The following is a 24,890-nucleotide window of genomic DNA, read 5'->3' as shown; positions in this document are numbered from 1 at the left end:
AGTTAAGAAAGCCTAGAGAACAAATGGATTTGTCAGTTAAAAATAGGAGAGGAGAGGAGAGTTATTAAATGGAGAGTTAGAGATATTGGGAAGATGGAGGGAATATTTTGAGGAATTGTTAAATGTTGATGAAGATAGGGAAGCTGTGATTTCGTGTATAGGGCAAGGAGGAATAACATCTTGTAGGAGTGAGGAAGAGCCAGTTGTGAGTGTGGGGGAAGTTCGTGAGGCAGTAGGTAAAATGAAAGGGGGTAAGGCAGCCGGGATTGATGGGATAAAGATAGAAATGTTAAAAGCAGGTGGGGATATAGTTTTGGAGTGGTTGGTGCAATTATTTAATAAATGTATGGAAGAGGGTAAGGTACCTAGGGATTGGCAGAGAGCATGCATAGTTCCTTTGTATAAAGGCAAAGGGGATAAAAGAGAATGCAAAAATTATAGGGGGATAAGTCTGCTGAGTATACCTGGTAAAGTGTATGGTAGAGTTATTATTGAAAGAATTAAGAGTAAGATAGAGAATAGGATAGCAGATGAACAAGGAGGCTTTAGGAAAGGTAGGGGGTGTGTGGACCACGTGTTTACAGTGAACAGTATTTAGATAAGGCTAAAGAGGTCTTTGTGGCATTTATGGATTTGGAAAAGGCGTATGACAGGGTGGATAGGGGGCCAATGTGGCAGATGTTGCAAGTGTATGGTGTAGGAGGTAGGTTACTGAAAGCAGTGAAGAGTTTTTACGAGGATAGTGAGGCTCAAGTTAGAGTATGTAGGAAAGAGGGAAATTATTTCCCAGTAAAAGTAGGCCTTAGACAAGGATGTGTGATGTCACCGTGGTTGTTTAATATATTTATAGATGGGGTTGTAAGAGAAGTAAATGCGAGGGTCTTGGCAAGAGGCGTGGAGTTAAAAGATAAAGAATCACACACAAAGTGGGAGTTGTCACAGCTGCTCTTTGCTGATGACACTGTGCTCTTGGGAGATTCTGAAGAGAAGTTGCAGAGATTGGTGGATGAATTTGGTAGGGTGTGCAAAAGAAGAAAATTAAAGGTGAATGCAGGAAAGAGTAAGGTTATGAGGATAACAAAAAGATTAGGTGATGAAAGATTGAATATCAGATTGGAGGGAGAGAGTATGGAGGAGGTGAATGTATTCAGATATTTGGGAGTGGACGTGTCAGCGGATGGGTCTATGAAAGATGAGGTGAATCATAGAATTGATGAGGGAAAAAGAGTGAGTGGTGCACTTAGGAGTCTGTGGAGACAAAGAACTTTGTCCTTGGAGGCAAAGAGGGGAATGTATGAGAGTATAGTTTTACCAACGCTCTTATATGGGTGTGAAGCATGGGTGATGAATGTTGCAGCGAGGAGAAGGCTGGAGGCAGTGGAGATGTCATGTCTGAGGGCAATGTGTGGTGTGAATATAATGCAGAGAATTCGTAGTTTGGAAGTTAGGAGGAGGTGCGGGATTACCAAAACTGTTGTCCAGAGGGCTGAGGAAGGGTTGTTGAGGTGGTTCGGACATGTAGAGAGAATGGAGCGAAACAGAATGACTTCAAGAGTGTATCAGTCTGTAGTGGAAGGAAGGCGGGGTAGGGGTCGGCCTAGGAAAGGTTGGAGAGAGGGGGTAAAGAAGGTTTTGTGTGCGAGGGGCTTGGACTTCCAGCAGGTATGCATGAGCGTGTTTGATAGGAGTGAATGGAGACAAATGGTTTTTAATACTTGACGTGCTGTTGGAGTGTGAGCAAAGTAACATTTATGAAGGGGTTCAGGGAAACCGGCAGGCCGGACTTGAGTCCTGGAGATGGGAAGTACAGTGCCTGCACTCTGAAGGAGGGGTGTTAATGTTGCAGTTTAAAAACTGTAGTGTAAAGCACCCTTCTGGCAAGACAGTGATGGAGTGAATGATGGTGAAAGTTTTTCTTTTTCGGGCCACCCTGCCTTGGTGGGAATCGGCCAGTGTGATAATAAAATAATATATATATATATATATATATATACAGTGGACCCCCGCATAGCGAACTTAATCCGTGTAAGAGGGCTGGTCGTTATGCGAAATGTTCGCTATGCGAATTAATTTTCCCCATAAGAAATAATGGAAATAAAATTAATCCGTGCAAGACACCCAAAAGTATGAAAAAAAAAATTTTTTACCACAAAAAAATGTTAATTTTAGTACACACAAACTGAAAAAGGCATGCACAATTACATGACACTTACTTTTATTGAAGATCTGGTGATGATTGATGGGATGGGAGGAGGGGAGAGCATTATCTTCTTACTGTTTAGAAGGGGAATCCCCTTCCATTAGGACTTGAGGTAGCAAGTCCTTTTCTGGGGTTACTTCCCTTCTTCTTTTAATGCCACTAGGACCAGCTTGAGAGTCACTGGACCTCTGTCGCACAACAAATCTGTCCATAGAGCTCTGTACCTCCCGTTCCTTCAAGACTTTCCTAAAATGGGCCATAACATTGTCATTGAAATAGTCACCAGCACGGCTTGCAACAGCTGTGTCAGGGTGATTTTCATCCATAAAGGTTTGCAGTTCAACCCACTGTGCACACATTTCCTTAATTTTTGAAGTAGGCACAATGGATTCCACAACTGGCATAGGCTTCTCAGGGTTAGCCCCAAACCCTTCAAAATCTTTCTTAATTTCCATACTAATTCTCACCCTTTTTACCACAGGGTTGGCACTAGAAGCTTTCTTGGGGCCCATGGTCACTTATTTTCCAGAAACAGCACCGAAAACACTGTAATAATACGAAATATTCCGAGTGTATGCTTGAATGTTACCGCGGAGGCTAGCTGGTAAACAATGGGACGGGCGGCACATGTGAGGCTGGCTGAGGGCCCACATTGGACGCGTCTCGGACGAAGTTCGCTGAGCGGGTTTTTGTCTACTATGCGGGGCAAAATTTCAGCGAACAAAGCGTTCGCTATGCGGATTGTTCGCTATGCGATGCGTTCGCTATGCGGGGGTCCACTGTATATATATATATATATATTTACATTATATATATATACATATATATATACATTATATATATATATACATATATATATATATATATATATATATTCATTTATTTATTTATTTTTCTTTTGAGAAAAGATGTTGGTCAGTACGTCTGAAATTTTTACAAATACACCTTTGTATTTGTCACATATCCAGAAAACAGTAGATTTCAGACCATTCTTCCTGTCCACATCAGATAAACCAATACATTTTCTGTGTGAAACAGCTTTGCAAAACTGACAGGTGCTGCATTTCAGGTACATTGCCTGATTGGCACACAATATACAAATCATATCCATGGTTCTCTGTTCTGATTGTTAACCCTTTGAGGGTTTTCGTCGTACTAGTACGTTTTACGCGTAGGGGTTTTTGACGTACTAGTACTCATAAATTCTAGCGGCCTCAAATCTAGTGGGAGAAAGCTGGTAGGCCTTCATATGAAAGAATGGGTCTATGTGGTCAGTGTGCACAGTATAAAAAAAATCCTGCAGCACACAGTGCATAATGAGAAAAAAAAAACTTTGACCATTTTTTTTTAATAAATCAGCGACTTTGCAGTGTATTTTCGTATGGTATTTATTGTTGTATTCTAGTTTTCTTGGTCTCATTTTATAGAATGGAAGACATATTACAGAAATTGAGATGATTTTGACTGGTTTTACAAAGAAAGGTGCCTTGAAATTGAGCTCAAAGTAGCAGAAATGTTCGATTTTTACCAAACTTCAAAAGTAAACAAATCGTGCCAAGCGTGCAATACACGTCAACTGGTGAGTCTAATATTCTTTCACAAGTGCACCAATAATATTTATACCATTTTTTACACTAATGCAGTAGTCTGCATAACAGTAAATCTTATATTTTTTGTGAAAATAAAAATTCAAAGTGGAAAGCAAAAGAATATAAGAGGGGACTTGAGACATGACTAATGACTAGAGGAAATGTAATTTTAGTGCCAGGAATGTCTTTCTTGTTTATTCTGGACCCTATTCCGAAATTGGCATCTTTTGAAATTTGTGTGAAATTGGCAAAATTGCTAAATTCTGACCACTGTACTGGATAGTTGAATTTCATAAATCAGTGGTTTCTTGCATCCATTCGATAGAAAAAATGGAGTTCTAGCGAAATATTCATGTTTTTTGTCGACTAGTACAGTGAAATTGGCCGAAAATGGGGCTCAAAGTGGGCAAAATCGCCGATGCGTAAACGTCGCCGAGACCGCTAACTTTGCGAGAGCATAATTCCGTAAGTTTTCTATCAAATTTCAAACTTTTGGTGTCTTTATGATCAGGAAAAGATGCTCTATCTTTTCATAAGAGAAAATAATTTTTTTTTTTTTTAAATTTGGCCGACCCTGAGAACGAGTTTCGGAGAGGGCCTGTCGACCCTCAAAGGGTTAATTGTCTGGTTAGTTAGTGACCAGTATAGTGGGATTAGGCCACGAGGGTGTTGACCCTCAGAACACACCCTAGGTAGTTGTGGTAAGCATGTTCTTCCTGACCCAAATGCATGTTGGTTTGGTGTGTGTTGATCACACTACATTTGAAAAACTTTAGAGCGGATGAAGAGAATTGGTATAAAATACCATTTCTCTTTAAATTGTTGGCTAATTGAACGGCACATAGGTTAAGTTGCCCTGGGCTTGCTTCAATTTCAGACCTGATAAGCTCTGCAGATTCCATATTTTCCGCCTACAAAAGATAAAGTTTTTTTCACTTATTCAGTTGAAATAAGCACCAAACAAACATAAAATTTGGGCATAAATATTACAGCTCATATATACAAGTAAATGTTACACTGTAGAACAAAAAGATCAGAGTCTATTGAAATATTTTATTCAAATATATCATAATAAAACATATGCAACAATGTACAATTCAACTGCATAAAATCATTAACTCACAAAATTTTCTGTCGAAAATCAGCAAGGTCAGAATCTGCTATCACAGTTGTCATGACACTTTTTTGGCAACTATAAGCTTAATTTACAAAACAAATATTTGCCCCTATCAATTCAGATAACTTCTGAAATCACCTCTGAAAACTGTATAAGGACACCTAAACATGAGGTTCTAGTTATTGTTGCTCTATAACAACAACTGAAAAATGCCTGAGTTTCATTATAACATTGTGTAAGCCAAAAATCACCTTATTTTAAGGCCTGTTTTCTCCATTCAAGGGCAAAATGCCTATCCAGAAAATAGATTATCTTGTAGTTTGGAATCTACTTTTTCTATTTAAGAAAATTAGTTGTGCTGCTTTTTTGCTATTAGTCTTCAAAAATAGCCTAAAATTCACTGTGAGGTCTGTGTTGGCATTATTAGGTACCATTAACACAGGAACTAAAAAACATTTGGAGTTTGATATTTTAGGATTGTGATATTGTCCACTTGGGTAGCTGGCTGCAATAATGTCCACTTGGGTAGCTGGCTACAATAATGTCCACTTGGGTAGCTGGCTGCAATAATGTCCACTTGGGTAGTTGGCTACAATAATGTCCACTTGGGTAGCTGGCTACAATAATGTCCACTTGGGTAGCTGGCTACAATAATGTCCACTTGGGTAGCTGGCTACAATAATGTCCACTTGGGTAGTTGGCTACAATAATGTCCACTTGGGTAGCTGGCTACAATAACATCCACTTGGGTAGCTGACTACAATAATGTCCACTTGGGTAGCTGGCTACAATAATGTCCACTTAGGTAGCTGGCTACAATAATGTCCACTTGGGTAGTTGGCTACAATAATGTCCACTTGGGTAGCTGGCTACAATAATGTCCACTTGGGTAGTTGGCTACAATAATGTCCACTTGGGTAGCTGGCTACAATAATGTCCACTTGGGTAGCTGGCTACAATAATGTCCACTTGGGTAGCTGGCTACAATAATGTCCACTTGGGTAGCTGGCTACAATAATGTCCACTTGGGTAGCTGGCTACAATAATGTCCACTTGGGTAGCTGGCTACAATAATGTCCACTTGGGTAGTTGGCTACAATAATGTCCACTTGGGTAGCTGGCTACAATAATGTCCACTTGGGTAGCTGGCTACAATAATGTCCACTTGGGTAGCTGGCTACAATAATGTCCACTTGGATAGCTGGCTACAATAATGTCCACTTGGGTAGCTGGCTACAATAATGTCCACTTGGGTAGTTGGCTACAATAATGTCCACTTGGGTAGCTGGCTACAATAATGTCCACTTGGGTAGCTGGCTACAATAATGTCCACTTGGGTAGCTGGCTACAATAATGTCCACTTGGGTAGCTGGCTACAATAATGTCCACTTGGGTAGCTGGCTACAATAATGTCCACTTGGGTAGTTGGCTACAATAATGTCCACTTGGGTAGCTGGCTACAATAATGTCCACTTGGGTAGTTGGCTACAATAATGTCCACTTGGGTAGCTGGCTACAATAATGTCCACTTGGGTAGCTGGCTACAATAATGTCCACTTGGGTAGTTGGCTACAATAATGTCCACTTGGGTAGCTGGCTACAATAATGTCCACTTGGGTAGCTGGCTACAATAATGTCCACTTGGGTAGTTGGCTACAATAATGTCCACTTGGGTAGCTGGCTACAATAATGTCCACTTGGGTAGCTGGCTACAATAATGTCCACTTGGGTAGCTGGCTACAATAATGTCCACTTGGGTAGTTGGCTACAATAATGTCCACTTGGGTAGTTGGCTACAATAATGTCCACTTGGGTAGCTGGCTACAATAATGTCCACTTGGGTAGCTGGCTACAATAATGTCCACTTGGGTAGTTGGCTACAATAATGTCCACTTGGGTAGCTGGCTACAATAATGTCCACTTGGGTAGTTGGCTACAATAATGTCCACTTGGGTAGCTGGCTACAATAATGTCCACTTGGGTAGCTGGCTACAATAATGTCCACTTGGGTAGCTGGCTACAATAATGTCCACTTGGGTAGTTGGCTACAATAATGTCATACTAAAATAATATTTTCCTTTAGAGATATAGACAGCTGAATTCAAGATTCAATTTTACATGACAGATTCTTTTTGCTTACTTTGGCTTCATACTGTAAAAAAATGTAAAAGAATGCAATTTTTTAAATCGGCTTCAAAACTTGTATGGGCATGTCTACTTACACAACTTGTACTCTTCAAGATTTGCCACAGCAATAACCTGAAGATTGTTGATTGTGTGCTGCAGGTCAGTGAAATTTTCATCATGAGCTAAAATCTTCCCAAACTTAGTTTGGTATACATGCCAACCTTGATGCAAAATTTTGCCGAAATTGGAGATGGTCAGGTGGGGACGATTTTCAAAATTGGTCCACTTGATATGGAATAACCCATAAGTAACTTGCCACCAATTTTCACTTGCAGTTGTATACTATATTTACTGGAAATAGAAAGTGTCATTGTTGTTGTCACTTTGATCTCATGTAAAATGCAAAACAGTTTGGGCCTTTATTGAAGAGATTATGTCATTCCTTTGGATAGTAGTACTTACATGTTCCATTCCTTTTACCAGGCTGTTCAAATTTGCAAACAACATACGTATATATATATACAGTGGACCCCCGGTTAACGATATTTTTTCAATCCAGAAGTATGTTCAGGTGCCAGTACTGACCGAATTTGTTCCCATAAGGAATATTGTGAAGTAGATTAGTCCATTTCAGACCCCCAAACATTCATGTACAAACGCACTTACATAAGTACACTTACATAATTGGTCGCATTCGGAGGTGATCGTTATGCGGGGGTCCACTGTGTGTGTATGTATATATATATATATATATATATATATATATATATATATATATATATATATATATATATATATATATATATATATATATATATATATTATATATATATATATATATATTATATATATATATATATATATTTATATATATATATATATTATATATATATATATATTATATATATATATATATATTATATATATATATATTATATATATATATATATTATATATATATATATATATATATATATATATATATATATATATATATATATATATCAACAAATGATGGTACACATCTGTGGCTAGTGTTTTATCTGAGAATGAGAGAAAGTAAAAGTTAGTTACTGATCAGCCAGGCTGTGGTGCCTACTTTGGACTGAGTGGAGCTAGCACAAACAGCCTTATTGTTCAGGCTTTGTACCAGGAGGGTTGGTCTGGGATTGAGCCATGGGGGCGGTGACCCCCTCCCCCCCCCAAATCAACTACAGGTAAGCACGGGACTACAGTATGTCAAATTTAACTTGTATATGTGAAACTAAAATCACAGGCTTGTTCAGAAATGTTTTCTCATCTCCCTTTTGGGCACTTGTAACAATGCACTATACACAGGCTTTAACACTGTATCCAGTAAGTTAACTCTTTCTTGTAAACAAAAAGTTTACCATATCATGCCTATAATTTTTTATTTTCATATTACATTTTTAAATTCTAGATGAATTCATTGCTTGTCCACTTGCTCTAATAATTCCATGATTACTATAGTATATACTGTTGTATGTGTTTTTGGCAGCAGAGAAAGTGTTATATGTGCTGGGAGATGTAGTACATGTAATCCTAATGTGTTTATTTTAAATACACTTTTGTGTATTAATCTCCTGCATGTAAAATGGAAGATGGCTCAACACAACGTTATACCAGAAATATCTGCAGGAAGCACCCTGGCTCAACAGGTATGTACCAGGGAACTAATGAGGCTTTGTGAAAAGTACTTATTGACCCAACAGATAACTGATCGCACTAGAAATGAAAATACCCTGGACTTGATATTCATAAACAATGAGGAACTAGTCAGAGAAATAACAATTACAAAAACAATGTATTCTGACCACAACATCATAAAAGTACAGATGAGTATAAACTCAGGGTTAGGGAACTTCAGCACTAATGTAAGAGAAGGGATGTTCAGTAAGTTTAAGTTCAACAACCATAGAATTGACTGGGAAAAAATAAACCAAGAACTATCAGACATATCCTGAGAATCAGACGTGAGCACCCTAAAACCCCACCGGTGCCTGGAGATGCTGAATATAGAAGCATACAAGGTCTGAATTAAACATGTACCATCAAGGAAACCCAGAAGAAGATCAAATATAGAGGGAGAGCATAGGAGATGGTACAGAAAAAGAAAATAGGTTACTGAGATGCTTAAAAACATAATTATATTGTAGTGGAGCAAAGATAGTCTTAGCCGAGAGATAACTGAATTAGAGCAAAAACTTACGATGTCATACCAAGCAGAAGAAGTACAAAGGGAACAAAAGGCCATACAGGATTTTACAAGAAACCCAAAATATTTCTATTCCTATGCAAAATCCAAGCTAAGAACTACCTGTAGAATTGGACCATTGTTGAGAGGAGACGTGTATACTGACAATGAGCAGGAAATGAGTAAAATTCTAAAACTACAATATGGGTTGGTGTTCAGCAAGCCACTAAATGACAGCAAGGTTGAGAATGCAGAAACATTTTGCACATCAGCAGAAGGCCGCGCAGATCAACTAACGGACATTAGTACTAGTCCCATAGATTTTGAAAAAAAAAAAAAATGGATAACATGCCCACTCACTCAGTACCTGGATCAGATTCATGGAATGCCCTATTTATAAAAAAAAGTTCAAAGTACCATTAGCATGAGCCTTTAGTATTTTTTGGAGAAAGAGCCTAGCTCTAGGTGAAATACCAGAGACCTTAAAGAGGTAGTAGAGCACTAGCTAACAATTACAGGCCAGTAGCCCTGACCTCCCACATTGTAAAAATCTTTGAAAGAGTGGTGAGATATCAGATTACAAATTTCATGGAACAGCACAACCAGCATAACCCAAACCAGCATGGTTTTAGAGCAGGGCAATCATGCCTGTCACAGCTTCTGAACCACTATAAAAAAATTACGGAGGCATATGAAGGCGACCACAATACAGATGTGATATACCTTTGATGAGTTGTGAGAGTCTTACTACTCTCTTAGCCCAGTCACAGGCCAGATTTTGCAAAGGCATTTAACAAATGCAATCATGGAGTGATAGCACACAAAATGAGGGCCATAGGCATTACAGGAAAGGTAGGGAGATGGATTTTCGGGTTCATAACACAGAACACAAAAAGTAGTATTAAACAGAGCAAAATCCAGCATCAGCAAGGTAAAAAGCTCAGTTCACCAAGGCACTGTCCTGGCACCTCTGGTGTTTCTCATCCTCATAACAGACATAGATAAAAACACCCATCACAGTTTTGTATCATCATTTGCAGATGACACTAAAATAAGCATGAAAGTCACTACAGTAGAAGACACTAAAAAATTACAGGAAGATATAAAAAGTGTTTTCCAGTGGGCAGTGGAGAAGAACATGACATTCAGTGGTGATTAGTTCCAGCTGCTTAGGTATGGAAAGAATGAAAGAACTCAAAACGAACACTGCATACAAAACTCAGTAGGATCATCAAATAGAGCAAAAGGAACATGTGAAGGACTTGGAAATAATTATGTCAGCTGACCTTTCAAAGAACATAATAAGACAAAGGTCATGACAGCCAGGAGGATGACGAGGTGGGTATTGAGAACCTTTAAAACAAAGAAAATAATGCCATTGGTGACACTTTTCAAATCGCTAGTGCTACCTCACTTGGAATATTGGTCAGTGTTGATGGCCCTGTTCAAGGCAGGAGAAACATCAGAGCTTGAACAAATACAGAGATCGTTTACAGCCCACATTGAGCCAGTAAATCATTTAACCCTTTCTGGGTCGATGCTGTAGTTCTACAGCTTTAAAGCCATTGTCAGTGCCGTAGTTCTACGCCATGAGCTCAGCTCACTCAGATAAGCTCTGAGCAGTAAATTTCGGCCTAGATATGAGAGGATGGATCCATGTGGTAAGTGTGCACCATATAAAAAAAAAAAATGCTGAAGCACGCAGTGCATAATGAGAAAAAACTGTGACCATGTTTTTGGTTTAAAACAGCGAGGTTGTGGTGTATTTTCATATGGTTTGTATGATTGCATTCACAATTTCTTGGTTTCATTTAGTATTGCATGACATTGAATCTATGTTTGGGTGTGAATAAAAATTCTTTGAATAAAAAATGAAAGTGGATTTCGTGTGTAAAGCCTGGAAACATAACTGAGGAACAAAGGCAATGTTATTTTAGTGCCAGGAATGCCTGCATTGTTTATTCTGGACCCTATTTTGAAATTTGTGTGAAATTGGCCAAACTATCAATTTCTTATCACTTTATTGGGTAGTTGAAATAGTTGATTGGGTGGTTTCTTGTGCTCAGTCTATAAAATGAAAGGCATACTAGTGAAATAGCTAATAATTTGGTTGACTGGAACAATGTAATTGGCCTAAAATAGAACTCAAAATGGGCAAAACTGCCAGTGAGTAAACATTGCTGACATAGCAAAATTCTCAATAGTGTAATTTCGTCAGTTTTCCATCAAATTTTGTACTTTTTATTTTATTACCACCAGAAAAAGATTCTCTACCATTTCATAAGAAAAAAATGTTTTTTTTTTTTAATTCTTGGAGTCTGCGGACAAGTTTCAGATAGGGGGTCCGGACCCTGAAGAAGTTAAATTACTGGGAATGCCTTAGTCTTGAACATGTACTCACTGGAGCAGAGGAGAGAGAGATACATGATAATGTATACCTGGAAAGTACTTAAGGGCCTGGTCCCAGATCTGCACACTTGCCATAACAACACACTGGAGTGAGAGGTATGGGAGGAAGTGCAAAATAAACCCATTGAAAAGCAGGGGGGCAGTGGGCACAATAAGGGAACACTATATCAACATTCATAACCCAGATTACTCAACATCTTAACAAAATATCAGAAACACTGCTGGAACAAGTGTAGAAGTCTTCAAGAGAAAACTAGACAAGTATCTTCACCAGGTGCCAGATCAACCAGGCTGTGATGGATATATGGGGCAGTGGGTCTCCAGCAGCAACAGCCTGATTGACCAGGCTAGCACCAGACGAACCTGGCCCATTCCCGGGCTCTGAGAGTAGTAAGACTCTTGAAACTCATCAAAGATATATGAAAGGTGTTAAATTTTCACTAATGACAATTTTTTTTTCTACCTTGAGGTGGTTCCTGGTATCATCAGGTGGGCAACTCTGGGTGTTACAGACCTACATTGTAACTATCCACCCAGATCAATGAAAGCACCCAAGTCAATGTAACAAGCACCCAGGTCAAGGTAATAAGCACCCAGGCCTACATAACAACCATCCAGGTCAACACAACAAGCACCTAGGTCAATGTAACAACTATACTCTGGATAATTAGCAGCACTTCAGTACAATGTGTGTATTAACGTGGGTTTACACTTATCTCTAATGTAGTACTACTTGTCCGGTAGCATTTATTTATGAATATGATAATGGCATACAATACTGACAACTTGATAAGAAAGACACATGTGCAAGAGATAGGTATCTTTATTCCAAAATGTCTTGCCGCCTACATAGTAGGCTTCTTCAGTCAAATACAGAGGAGGCAGCAGAAGCAGTAGAGATGTAAAGACAATGTAATCAGTCCATCACTCTCAGACTGATTACATTGTGTTTACATCTCTGCTGCTTCCACAGCCTCCTCTGTATCTGACTGAAGAAACCTCTGTGTAGGCAAAACATTTTGGAATAAAAATACCTAACTGTTGCACATGTGCCTTCCTTATCAGCATTTATTTGTGCTTTTTGTACATTATACTACATGGCACAAACAACAGCACATGGAGAAATGGCACAAACAACAGCACATGGAGAAACTAGTATAACACAAAATGCTCAGAGGAATTGATAGGGCAGTCGAGGATAGACATTTAACAATGCGATGATCAGGTACAAGGAGAAATACAGTGGTACCTTGGTATACATCCTTAATCCATTCCAGGACTTTGGACTTATACCAAACAGGACATATGCCAAATTAATTTTCCCGTAAGAAATATAGGGAAAACAATTAATCTGTTCCCATGAAAGAAAATCCTAATATTATTGGCAAATTATACATTGGTAGGGTTGTATATAGTAATTTAAACATGGCTTAATACTAAACTATGTAATTTAAACACTGCTTAATACTAAAATACAGTGGACCCCTGCATAACGATCACCTCCAAATGCGACCAATTATGTAAGTGTATTTATGTAAGTGCGTTTGTACGTGTATGTTTGGGGGTCTGAAATGGACTAATCTACTTCACAATATTCCTTATGGGAACAAATTCGGTCAGTACTGGCACCTGAACATACTTCTGGAGTGAAAAAATATCGTTAACTGGGGGTCCACTGTACATACATAAATACGAAAGAATTAGATGCAATAAATGCAAATTTAACCTTATTTTACTTTGCTGAAAAGAGTCAAGTGCCTACTGGGATAGTGCTGAGAAGGGAGGAGGAGGAAATGTTATTGTTTCATAGGAGAGTCCCTTCTCTTTTCTGTCTTTTTTTTCCTATTTGGACCTGGTTGAAACTCACCAGGTTTGACTTTTACTAAAAATCTGTTCAAAGAATTTTGCTTCTGCCTTCTCCTCAGGATGTTTCGGAACTGTGACATTGTCTGGTCATTCCAGACAATGCTATTATGGCTTGTTTAGGCTTTGTTGGGGTGGTACTTCTCTGCAAAGTTTTTGACGTCAATACATTTGGCAAAGATTTCCTTGATTAATGAAGTAGGGGCTTCCTTTATCTCCTCTTCTGAGCCTGAAGAGAGTGCATCCATCTTAGTCTTGTACTCCTCCTCCTCAAGTTCCTGCAGCTGCTCAGTGGTCAGCTATTCCCTGTGCTCCTCCACTCACTCCTCCACATCACCATCACTCACATCCAGACCCATGAACCTGCCCAGAGAGACAATATCCTCCACTGCAGACACAGCCTCAATGCCCTCAAAGTCCCTTTCAGCCACTGCTTCTGGCCACAGATTCCTCCAATCAGAGTTCATTGTTCTGTATGAAACTTCTTGCCAGGCTTTCTCAATGAGAGTTATGCAGTGGGCAACAGTAAAGTGATCTTTCCAAAACTCTCTCAGGGTTAACTCTGTGTCAGAGGTCATTTCAACGCACCTCTCAAATAGTGCTTTAGTGTAGAGTTTCTTGAAATTACTGATGACCTACTGATCCATAGGCTGAATGAGAGGAGTCGTGTTGGGGAAAGAAACTTTACAGTGGTGAAGTCAAACTCTGGCAGCACGTAGTCCTGCAAGCTTGGAGGGCGAGTTGGAGCATTGTCCATTATGAATAGGGCCTTCAGAGGCAGGTTTTTCTCCTCTAAAAAACTTTTTACACTTGGCCCAACACAGCATTAAACCATTTGCTGATATATTCTCTCATTACCCAAGCCTTGCTGTTTGACCTCCACATCACAGGTAACTGAGTTTTCTCTGTTATGTTTTTTAAAGGCCCTCAGGTTTTCAGAGTGGTAGATCAGTAGAGGCTTCAGTTTGCAATCCCCACTTGCATTGGCATGCACAGAACAAGAGTGTTAACCTATCCTTCATTGGCTTGTGCCCTGGTAATGCCTTCTCCTCTTGTGTAATATAGATCTTGTTTGAGGCATTTTCTTCCAAAACAGGCCTGTTTTGTCACAGTTAAAAACTTGTTGGGGAACAATACCCTCAGCCTCCACAAATTCCCCAAACTCTGTAACAAAATCACACAAGTTCTAGCATGTGAGTCGTATCCCAAACAAAGGTCGTATACTAAGCAAATATTTTCGCATCCAAACAAGACGTACATGTATACTAATTTGGACTTATTCCAAAGGGAACGTATACCGAGGTACCACTGTAGAAGGAAATTAAGCTCACGGATGAGCCATGAGGATGTTAGGAAATACATTTTCAGTCTCAGGGTAGTTGGGAAGTGGAATGGACTGGACCTGGAGGTGGGGAAGTGGAATGAACTGAACCAGAAGGTGGGGAAGTGAAATGAGCTGGACCTTGAGGTGGGGAAGTGGAATGAACTGGACCTGGAGGTGGGGAAGTGAAATGAGCTGGACCTTGAGGTGGGGAAGTGGAATGAACTGGACCTGGAGGTGGGGAAGTGAAATGAGCTGGACCTTGAGGTGGGGAAGTGGAATGAACTGGACCTGGAGGTGGGGAAGGGGAATGAACTGAACCTGGAGGTGGGTAAGTAGAATGAACTGGACCTGGAGGTGGGGAAGTGGAATGAACTGGACCTGGAGGTGGTGTTGGAAAATACAATTGCATGACCATTACAGGTCTTAGATGCAGTGAAAGATGCACAAAATGCAGCATGTGGTACACTTACTTTGCAAAAGTAATAGCTCACAAAATGCATGCAAAAGGAATAATTGGAAAAGTGGATGGCTGGATATTTAATTTTCTAACAAATGGTACCCAAAGTGTAATAGTGAACAGAGTGAAATAAGAAACTACCATAGTGAAAAGCTCTTGTTCTCTAGGGCACAGTACTTGCCCCTGTTCTCTTCTTCATTCACATATCCAACATAGAGGCATAAATCATAGGACCTTGTCATCCTTTGCAGTCTTATCTAGAGTCTGTATGAGTGTGGCATTAATGAGGACCAATTTATTATTCTGTTTTTGAAAAGATTGAGGAAATATAGACAGGAACAAAGGATAAAACAAATTTGAATCACTCAATAGAGTGTAAGATTAGAGACTTGGAGTGATCATATCAAAGGATCTCGTCTTCAAGGATCACAACTGCAAGAAAAATGATTGGCTGGATAACTAGAAACTTCAAAACACCTGATGCCAAGCTTTACTGTAACAGCTCCATTCAAGGGAGGCAAAATTGCAGATGTGTAGAATGTGTAAGGAACCTTTACTGCCACATAGATTTAGTCAAGCACCTAAATTACTGGGAATTTGAAGCTCCTCGATCTGTACTCTTTGAAATGAAGGCAAGAGGGTGCTTTATAATCTACACCTGGAAAATTCCAGAATTGGTCTCAAATCTGCATGCAAATCATTCCCAATGAAAGTAAGAGGCTGACAGACAATGCAGGATACCCCAGTGAAAAACAAGGGTCCATTGAGTACACTGTGGAAAAACTCGGTAAGTGCGAAGGAACCAAGACGTTTCAGCATCCTCACTTCATATATGAGGGGGGATTACCAACAGATTTCTGGCTGTCTTCAAGAAAGGGCTGGACAAGTTTCTCAAGTCAGTGCCCAATCAGCTGGGCTGTGGTGGTTATGTTGGACTTTTTTGCAGCTAGCAGCAACAGGCTAATTTTTCAGTCCATCCACCAGGATGCCTGGTCTGGGACCAGGCTGTGAGGCATTGACCTTTGGGACACTCTCCAGGTAGGCAGTCTTTACCTGCATAATCACTGAAACTTTTAAGCTACCAAGAATGCTTTTGAAGCAGTTCAAATGTACAGTAATATGTGGAGAAAAACAACTGTTATATAAGCTCAGTTACCACTTTATTAGGTACACCTGTATACCTACTCATTAATATAAATATCTAGTCAATCAATCACTTGGCAGCACCTTAGTGCCAAAAAGCATGCAGACATGATCAAGAGGTTGAGTTCTTGTTCAAATGAAAAGTCAGAATGGGAAAGATATGTGATCTAAGTGATTTTACCATAGAATGCTTGTTGGTGCCATATAGGGTGGTTTGAGTATCTCAGAAACTGCTGATCTCCTGGAATTTTCAAGCAAAACAGTCTCCAGAGTTTACAAAGAATGGTATGAAAAAAAAAATCCAGTAACTGGCACTTTCATGAGCGAAAACACCTTGTTAATGAGAGCGATCAGAGGAAAATGGCCAGACTGGTTCAAGCTGACTGGAAGGTGACAGTAACTCAGGTAACCATATGTTAAAACAGTGATACATATATAGAAGAGCATTTCTGATTGCACAACACATTGAACCCTAAAGTGGATGGGCAACAGCAGCAGGAGACCACACTGGGTTCCAATCCTATCAGCTAAGAACAGGAAACTATGGCTACAGTGGAAAATTCAAGGAAATAAAAATTAGATCGAAATATAAAACAAATTTTTATCACATAGTAGAGTGGGAAAACTAATGTGAAAGACTTGGAAGTGATAATGTCAGAAAATCTCACCTTCAAAGATCACAACAATATCTCCATCACATCTACTAGGAAAATGTTAGTATGGATAATGAGAACAGTCAAAACAAGGAATTCCAAGCCAGTGATGATTCTCTTTAAATAGCTTTTTGGTTCTAGGCTGGAATGCTGCTGTACACTAACAAACCCTTGTAAGTCAGGCAAAACTGCAGATCTGGAGAATATATAGAGAACTTTCACTGCACGTATAAGTACAAAAAAAGCATCTCGAGGAGTACAGATCAAAGTACTTGACCTGTACTCCTTGGAATGCAGACAAGAAAGATGCATCATAATTTAAACCTGGAAAATCCTAGAGGGACTAGTTTCAAATCTGCACATGGAAATTACTCTCTACGAAAACAAAAGACTTGGCGGCAGATTGTGCAATGTCTCCCCCCTCCCCCCATTAAAAAAGCAAGGGTGCCATGAGTATTCTGTTGCAACATACAGATGGTAGTGTCAGAATTTGGTGTAAACCTTTGGGATGTGGAGAAATCACACCGTGAATATGCAGCTGACAAATCTGCAGCAGTTGTGTGATACTGTAATGTCAACATAGACCAGAATCTCTAAAGAATGTTTCCATCACCTTGTTAAATCCATATTACAAAGAATTCAGTCTGTTCTGGGAGCAAAAAGATACCCTAACCAGTACTAGAAAGATGTACCTATTAAACCAGCCACTAAGTGTATACGTACTGGAGAGTACATGAGAAGCACTCAAGGGCCACTTTCTTAAGATACATACCATAACTTACTGGAGTGAAATATCCATGGAAACATAGAATAAACCTGATGAAAAGTTGAAATGCAACAAGCAGAGTTAGAGAAAACACTATTAATATCTGTTGTCTACAACTCTTCAACCTTCCACTAGTAGATATGAGAAATACAGTGGTCCCTCGATAATCGTCGGGCTTGATAGTCGTTTTTTTCGGAAATCGTCACGTTATTTTCGTCCAAACATTGGCTCACAAATGGTCGGTTGACTCGCTAATCGTCGTTCGTCCTGGACACGTACTCACGGCTCTGAGCCGCCTCGGCCTCCCTTCCCAGCCAGTGTGCCATTGTTTACCAGTGAGCGGCAGTCCCCTCACTTGTTCATATGAAATATTTCATAATATTCCATTCATTTTAGTGCTTGCAAGTGCTAAATAAGCTACCATGGCTCCAAAGAAAGCTACTAGTGCCAAGCCTTGGTAAAGGTGAGAAATACGATTGAATTTAAGAAAAACATCATTGAACGTACGTGTGGCCAAACTGGCCAGGATGTGTAACAAACCCCATACAACCATATCTTCCATTGTGGCAAAGAAAAAGGAAATCAAAGAAGCTGTTGTTGCTTGGAGAAAATTGTGGCCAGATTGTGTCCACAAGAAGGATTTTGAAGGGTTTGTGGCTGACCCTGATGAGCCTATGTCAGTTGTGAAATCTATTGTGGCATTGGGCAGTTCCATGGGGTTGGATGTGAGTTTGGAGGATGTGGAAGAGTTGGTGGAGGACCACAACGAAGAGCTAACCACTGAGGAGCTGCAAGAGCTTCAGCAGGAACAGCAACAGATCGCAGCTCAGAATCTTGCCGCAGAGGAGGAGGAAGAGAGATGTAAGAAGGTGCCTTCTTCAGAAATTAAGGAGATTTTTGAAATGTGGGGTAGGATAGAAAGATTTATGAAGAAACATCACCCTGAGAAGGCTGTTGCAAGCCATAGCAGCAACTTGTACAGTGACAAAGTCTTGGCTCATTTTAGGGAAGTTTTAAAGAGACACCAGAAACAGAGCTCTCTGGACACTTTTTTTGCGAGACAGGGCTCCAGTGACTCTCAAGCTGGTCCTAAAGGCATTAAGAAACAGAGAAGAGAAGTAACCCCAGAAAAGGACTTGGTATCTGAGGTGTTGATGGAAGGGGATTTCCCTTCCAAACAGTAAATACAGTAATCCAATCTCTCTCCTCCTCCAGTCTTCCATACACTAAGAAGAATTGCCAATAAAGGTAAGTGTTATGCTGTTATGTTTCATTCATCATGTCCCATTGTATTGTGTATGTACTACATCTATATTTCATGTAAAAAAAATTGTTTTAATACTGCTGGGTGTCTGGAATGGATTAATTGTATTTACAATATTTCTTATGAGGAAAATGGTTTCGAAAATAGTCAGTTTCAAAAGCATGTATAGTCCCTTTATATAAAGGGAAGGGGGACAAAAGAGATTGTAAAAATTATAGAGGAATAAGTTTATTGAGTATACCAGGAAAAGCGTACGGTAGGGTTGTTATTGAAAGAATTAGAGGTAAGACAGAATGTAGGATTGCGGATGAGCAAGGAGGTTTTAGAGTGGGTAGGGGATATGTAGATCAAGTGTTTACATTGAAGCATATATGTGAACAGTATTTAGATAAAGGTAGGGAAGTTTTTATTGCATTTATGGATTTAGAAAAGGCATATGATAGAGTGGGTAGGGGAACAATGTGGCAGATGTTGCAAGTATATGGAATAGGTGGTAAGTTACTAAATGCTGTAAAGAGTTTTTATGAGGATAGTGAGGCTCAGGTTAGGGTGTGTAGGAGAGAGGGAGACTACTTCCCGGTAAAGGTAGGTCTTAGACAGGGATGTGTAATGTCACCATGGTTGTTTAATATATTTATAGATGGGGTTGTAAAAGAAGTAAATGCTAGGGTGTTCGGGAGAGGGGTGGGATTAAATTATGGGGAATCAAATACAAAATGGGAATTGACACAGTTACTTTTTGCTGATGATATTGTGCTTATGGGAGATCCTAAAGAAAAATTGCAAAGGTTAGTGGATGAGTTTGGGAGTGTGTGTAAAGGTAGAAAGTTGAAAGTGAACATAAAAAAGAGTAAGGTGATGAGGGTATCAAGTGATTTAGGTAAAGAAAAATTGGATATCAAATTGGGGAGGAGGGGTATGGAAGAAGTGAATGTTTTCAGATACTTGGGAGTTGACGAGTCGGTGGATGGATTTATGAAGGATGAGGTTAATCATAGAATTGATGAAGGAAAAAAGGTGAGTGGTGCATTGAGGTATATGTGGAGTCAAAAAACTTTATCTATGGAGGCAAAGAAGGGAATGTATGAAAGTATAGTGGTACCAACACTCTTATATGGGTGTGAAGCTTGGGTTGTGAATGCAGCAGCGAGGAGGCAGTTGGAGGCAGTGGAGATGTCCTGTCTAAGGGCAATGTGTGGTGTAAATATTATGCAGAAAATTCGGAGTGTGGAAATTAGCAGAAGGTGTGGAGTTAATAAAAGTATTAGTCAGAGGGCTGAAGAGGGGTTGTTGAGGTGGTTTGGTCATTTAGAGAGAATGGATCAAAGTAGAATGACATGGAGAGCATTTAAATCTGTAGGAGAAGGAAGGCGGGGTAGGGGTCATCCTCGAAAAGGTTGGAAGGAAGGGGTAAGGGAGGTTTTGTGGGCGAGGGGCTTGGACTTCCAGCAGTCATGCATGGGCGTGTTCGATAGGAGTGAATGGAGACGAATGGTATTTGGGACCTGATGATCTGTTGGAGTGTGAGCAGGATAATATTTAGTGAAGGGATTCAGGGAAACCAATTATTTTTATATAGCCGGACTTGAGTCCTGGAAATGGGAAGTACAATGCCTGCACTCTAAAGGAGGGGTTTTGGGATATTAGCAGTTTGGAGGGGTATGTCGTATATCTTTATACGTATATGCTTCTAAACTGTTGTGTTCTGAGCACCTCTGCAAAAACAGTGATTATGTGTGAGTGAGATGAAAGTGTTGAATGATGATGAAAGTATTTTCTTTTTGGGGATTTTCTTTCTTTTTGGGTCACCCTGCCTCGGTGGGAGACGGGCGATTTGTTGAAAAAAAAAAAAAATGAAGGAAGAGATAATTGCTAAGTATGAAAGTGGAGTGCGTGTCTCGGAGCTGGCCAGGTTGTATACCAAACCCCAATCAACCATCGCTACTATTGTGGCCAAGAAAATACAATCAAGGAAGCTGTTCTTGCGAAAGGTCAAACTTTGTTTTTGAATAAGAGATTGCAAGTGATAGAAGATGTTGAGAGACTGTTATTGGTGTGGATAAACGAAAAACAGATAGCAGGAGATAGCATCTCTCAGGCGATCATATGTGAAAAGGCTAGGAAGTTGCATGAGGATTTAATTAGAAAAATGCCTGCAACTAGTGGTGATATGAGTGAATTTAAGGCCAGCAAAGGTTGGTTTGAGAGATTTGAGAATCGTAGTGGCATACATAGTGTGATAAGGCATGGTGAGGCTGCCAGTTCGGACCAAAAAGTGGCTGAAAAATATGTGAAGGAATTCAAGGATTACATAGTGAAGAATTGAAACCTGAACAAGTGTTTAATTGCGACGAAACAGGCCTGTTTTGGAAGAAAATGCCAAACAGGATCTACATTACTCAGGAGGAAAAGGCACTCCCAGGACATAAGCCTGTGAAAGACAGGCTTACTCTCTTGATGTGTGCTAATGCAAAGTGAAGCCTTTATTGGTGTATCACTCTGAAACTCCCAGAGTGTTCAGGAGAAACAATGTCCTCAAGGCTAATTTGTGTGTGATGTGGAGGGCAAACAGTAAGGCATGGGTCACTAGAGACCTTTTCTATGACTGGTTGCACCATGCATTTGCCCCCACTGTGAAAAATTACCTCCTGGAAAATAAATTGGACCTTAAGTGCCTCCTGGTATTAAACTGCTCCTGTTCATCCTTCAGACTTGGCAGAGCGACTTTCTGGGGACATGAGCTTCATTAAGGTCAAGTTTTTGCCTCCTAATACCACTCCTCTCCTGCAGCCCATGGACCAGCAGGACCTTTCAAACTTCAAAAAACTCTACACAAAAGCTGTTTCAAAAGTGCTTTGTAGTGACCACAGAAACTCGATTGACTCTAAGAGAGTTTTGGAGAGATCACTTTAGCATCCTCATTTGTGTAAACATTATAGGTAAGGCTTGGGAGGGAGTGACTAAGAGGACCTGGAACTCTGCTTGGAAGAAACTGAGGCCAAAATGTGTAGACAAAAGGGATTTTGAAGGATTTGAGGCTAACCCTGAGAAGTGTATGCCAGTTGTGGAATCAGTTGTGGCATTGGGGAAGTCCTTGGGGTTGGAGGTTAGTGGGGAGGATGTGGAAGAGTTGGTGGAGGAGGACAGTGAAGAACTAACCACTGATGAGCTGCAAGATCATCTTCAACAGCAAGAGGCCAGACCTGAGGAAACTGCTTCGGAGGAGGGGAGAGAGAAATTGAAGAAGTTGCCTACTTCAAAGATTAAGGAAATGTGTGCAAAGTGGCTTGAAGTGCTAACCTTTATGGATGAAAATCACCCTCACACAGCTATTGCAAGCCATGCTGGTGACTATTACACTGACAATGTTGTGAACCACTTTGGGAAAGTCATAATGGAACGGGAGGTACAGGCTCCATGGACAGATATGTTGTGCGACAGAGGTCCAGTGACTCTGAAGCTGGTCCTAGTGGCATTAAAAGAAGAAGGGAAGTAACCCCGGAAAAGGACTTGATACCTCAAGTCCTAATGGAAGGGGATTCCCCTTCTAAACATTAACAACTTCCACACACTCCCCTCCTCCCATCCCATCAATCATCACCAGATCTTCAATAAAGGTAAGTGTCAGTTTGTGTGTATTAAAATTAATATTTCATGTGGTAAAAATTTTATTTTCATACTTTGGGGTGTCTTGCATGGATTAATTTGATTTCCATTATTTCTTATGGGGAAAATTAATTCAGCTAACGATAATTTCATCTAACGATGAACTTTCAGGAACGGATTAATATCGTTAGCTGAGGGTCCACTGTATTTACATTATTTCTTATGGGGAAAATTGATTCGAAAATCGTCTATTTCGATAATCGTCACACTTCCAGGAATGGATTAACGACGATAAACGAGGGACCACTGTACAGAGTTGCTAGAATAAGAAACTAGGTCAGTCAGATTGTAATAACTATTTGAAGAAAAGACATTTGTTACAGAACAAACTTTTATCAGGACATAATTTTGCTGTGTAGAGCTTAATGAAGTCATATACCTTGTGTGTATAAGGTGTCTTTTGTTCACTCTTGACAGCATTACACCACTTAGAACATGTTATAGCTATATAGGCCTGTGGGCTGCAGGCAGCAACAGCTTGATTGATCAGGTGATAATAAGGAAAGTATTTCCTGAATCCAGGTTCCTAGAGTGGAACCTTCGATATGTCACAAGTAAGCCTCCTAGTCTCTTCAGAGGTTATCGCAGTGCTGTGCTGTACTGTACTGTACTGTACTGTACTTAAATAATTATGAATACATTTTTCTCTAACAGGTTGGTACACCATAACTAGTATTCATGGAAGGAAAAATGCACTGTAAATGCTAAGACAAGAATGGTGGGCTAACTTAACTTCAGAGTGGTGGGACGCCTCAACGGGACGCCTCAGCTGGTATTGCCAGTGGTAAGTGAACATAAACCTAGTACTGTACATAGAGGTGTCGAGTTGCATTTTGTGTTACTGGCATAAATAATGTTAACAAAATAACTGGAAAAAGTTGGTAAATGGATTTAATGTATGTGACACAAAAAGTTACACTGCATTTAACAAAGTAAAAACGGAGGTCTCCACTTTGAAAATCTCTGATATAGAACAGGGTGGTCCTACTGCATCAACACCATGGGCCACTTCAGCACTAAACTTACAAATCGAGGGCCACAAATTATTCCTTGTTTTTATTTTTTTTTCAACACATTGGCTGTCTCCCACCGTGGCAGGGTGAACCCCCCCCCACCCAAAAAAAAAAAAAAACACTTTCACCATCATTCACACATAATCACTGTCTTTGCAGAGGCGCCCAGATATGAGAGTTCAGATGTCACTCCAAACAGTCAAATATCCCAAACCCTTCCTTTAAAAGTACAGTGGACCCTCGACCAACGTTGGCATCGATTAATGATAAATCTGACTAGCGATACATTTTAACGCAAAATTTTTGCCTCAACTAGCACTAAAAAACTCGACCAACACTATTTGTTCCATCAGACGCGTCCACTTCTGGCCAGTGTTTACAAGCCAGCCAGCCACCGCGGTCGCTTCCAAGCATACAGTTGGAACATTCCATGTTATCACAGCCTTTTTAGTGATTGCACCTGCAAAATAAGTCATCATGGGCCCCAAGAAATCTTCTAGTGCCAACCCTACAGCAAAAAGGGTGAGAATTACTATGGATATGAAGAAAGAGATCATTGCTAAGTATGAAAGTGGAGTGTGTGTCTCCGAGCTGGCCAGGTTGTACACAGGACCCCAATCAACCATCGCTACTATTGTGGCCAAGAAAACGGCAATCAAGGAAGCTGTTCTTGCCAAAGGTGCAACTATGTTTTCGAAACTGAGATCGCAAGTACTCGAAGATGTTGAGAGACTGTTAATGGTGTGGATAAACGAAAAACAGATAGCAGGAGATAGCATCTCTCAAGCGATCATATGTGAAAAGGCTAGGAAGTTGCATGACGATTTAATGAAAAAAATGCTAGCAACTAGTGGTGATGTGAGTGAATTTAAGGCCAGCAAAGGTTGGTTTGAGAGATTTAAAGGGAAGGGAAGTAACCCCGGAAAAGGACTTGCCACCTCAAGTCCTAATGGAAGGGGATTCCCCTTCTAAACACTAAGACCATCAACACTCTCCCCTCCTCCCATCCCAACAATCATCACCAGACCTTCAATAAAGGTAAGTGTCATGTAACTGTGCATGTCTTCTTCAGTTTGTGTGTATT

General features: G+C 40.0%; 1 protein-coding gene and 1 pseudogene across 3 annotated transcripts in view; both read left to right on the top strand.

Moving 5' to 3' along the window:
- LOC128700398 (uncharacterized) overlaps window positions 1–24,890 on the top strand; it is a 229,622-nt gene that overhangs the window by 135,908 nt on the left and 68,824 nt on the right. The window contains exons 1-2 of one of the 3 annotated variants that reach the window (XM_053793603.2): window positions 8,121–8,250; window positions 23,448–23,577. The exons of 1 other annotated variant lie outside the window; for it this stretch is intronic. The gene's annotated coding sequence lies outside the window, so the exon portion shown is untranslated. Of the gene's footprint in view, window positions 1–8,120; window positions 8,251–23,447; window positions 23,578–24,890 lie in introns of those variants that run through there. One more of the 3 variants, XM_053793601.2, reaches the window with a different exon arrangement.
- LOC138854830 (cytochrome b-like) overlaps window positions 1–24,890 on the top strand; it is an 80,394-nt pseudogene that overhangs the window by 23,318 nt on the left and 32,186 nt on the right.

Source organism: Cherax quadricarinatus, chromosome 71, assembly GCF_038502225.1.
Source record: "Cherax quadricarinatus isolate ZL_2023a chromosome 71, ASM3850222v1, whole genome shotgun sequence".
In the NCBI taxonomy this organism is placed as follows: domain Eukaryota; kingdom Metazoa; phylum Arthropoda; class Malacostraca; order Decapoda; family Parastacidae; genus Cherax; species Cherax quadricarinatus.
Note: the sequence above shows the minus strand (reverse complement) of the source record. Positions and strands in the feature narration are given on the sequence as shown.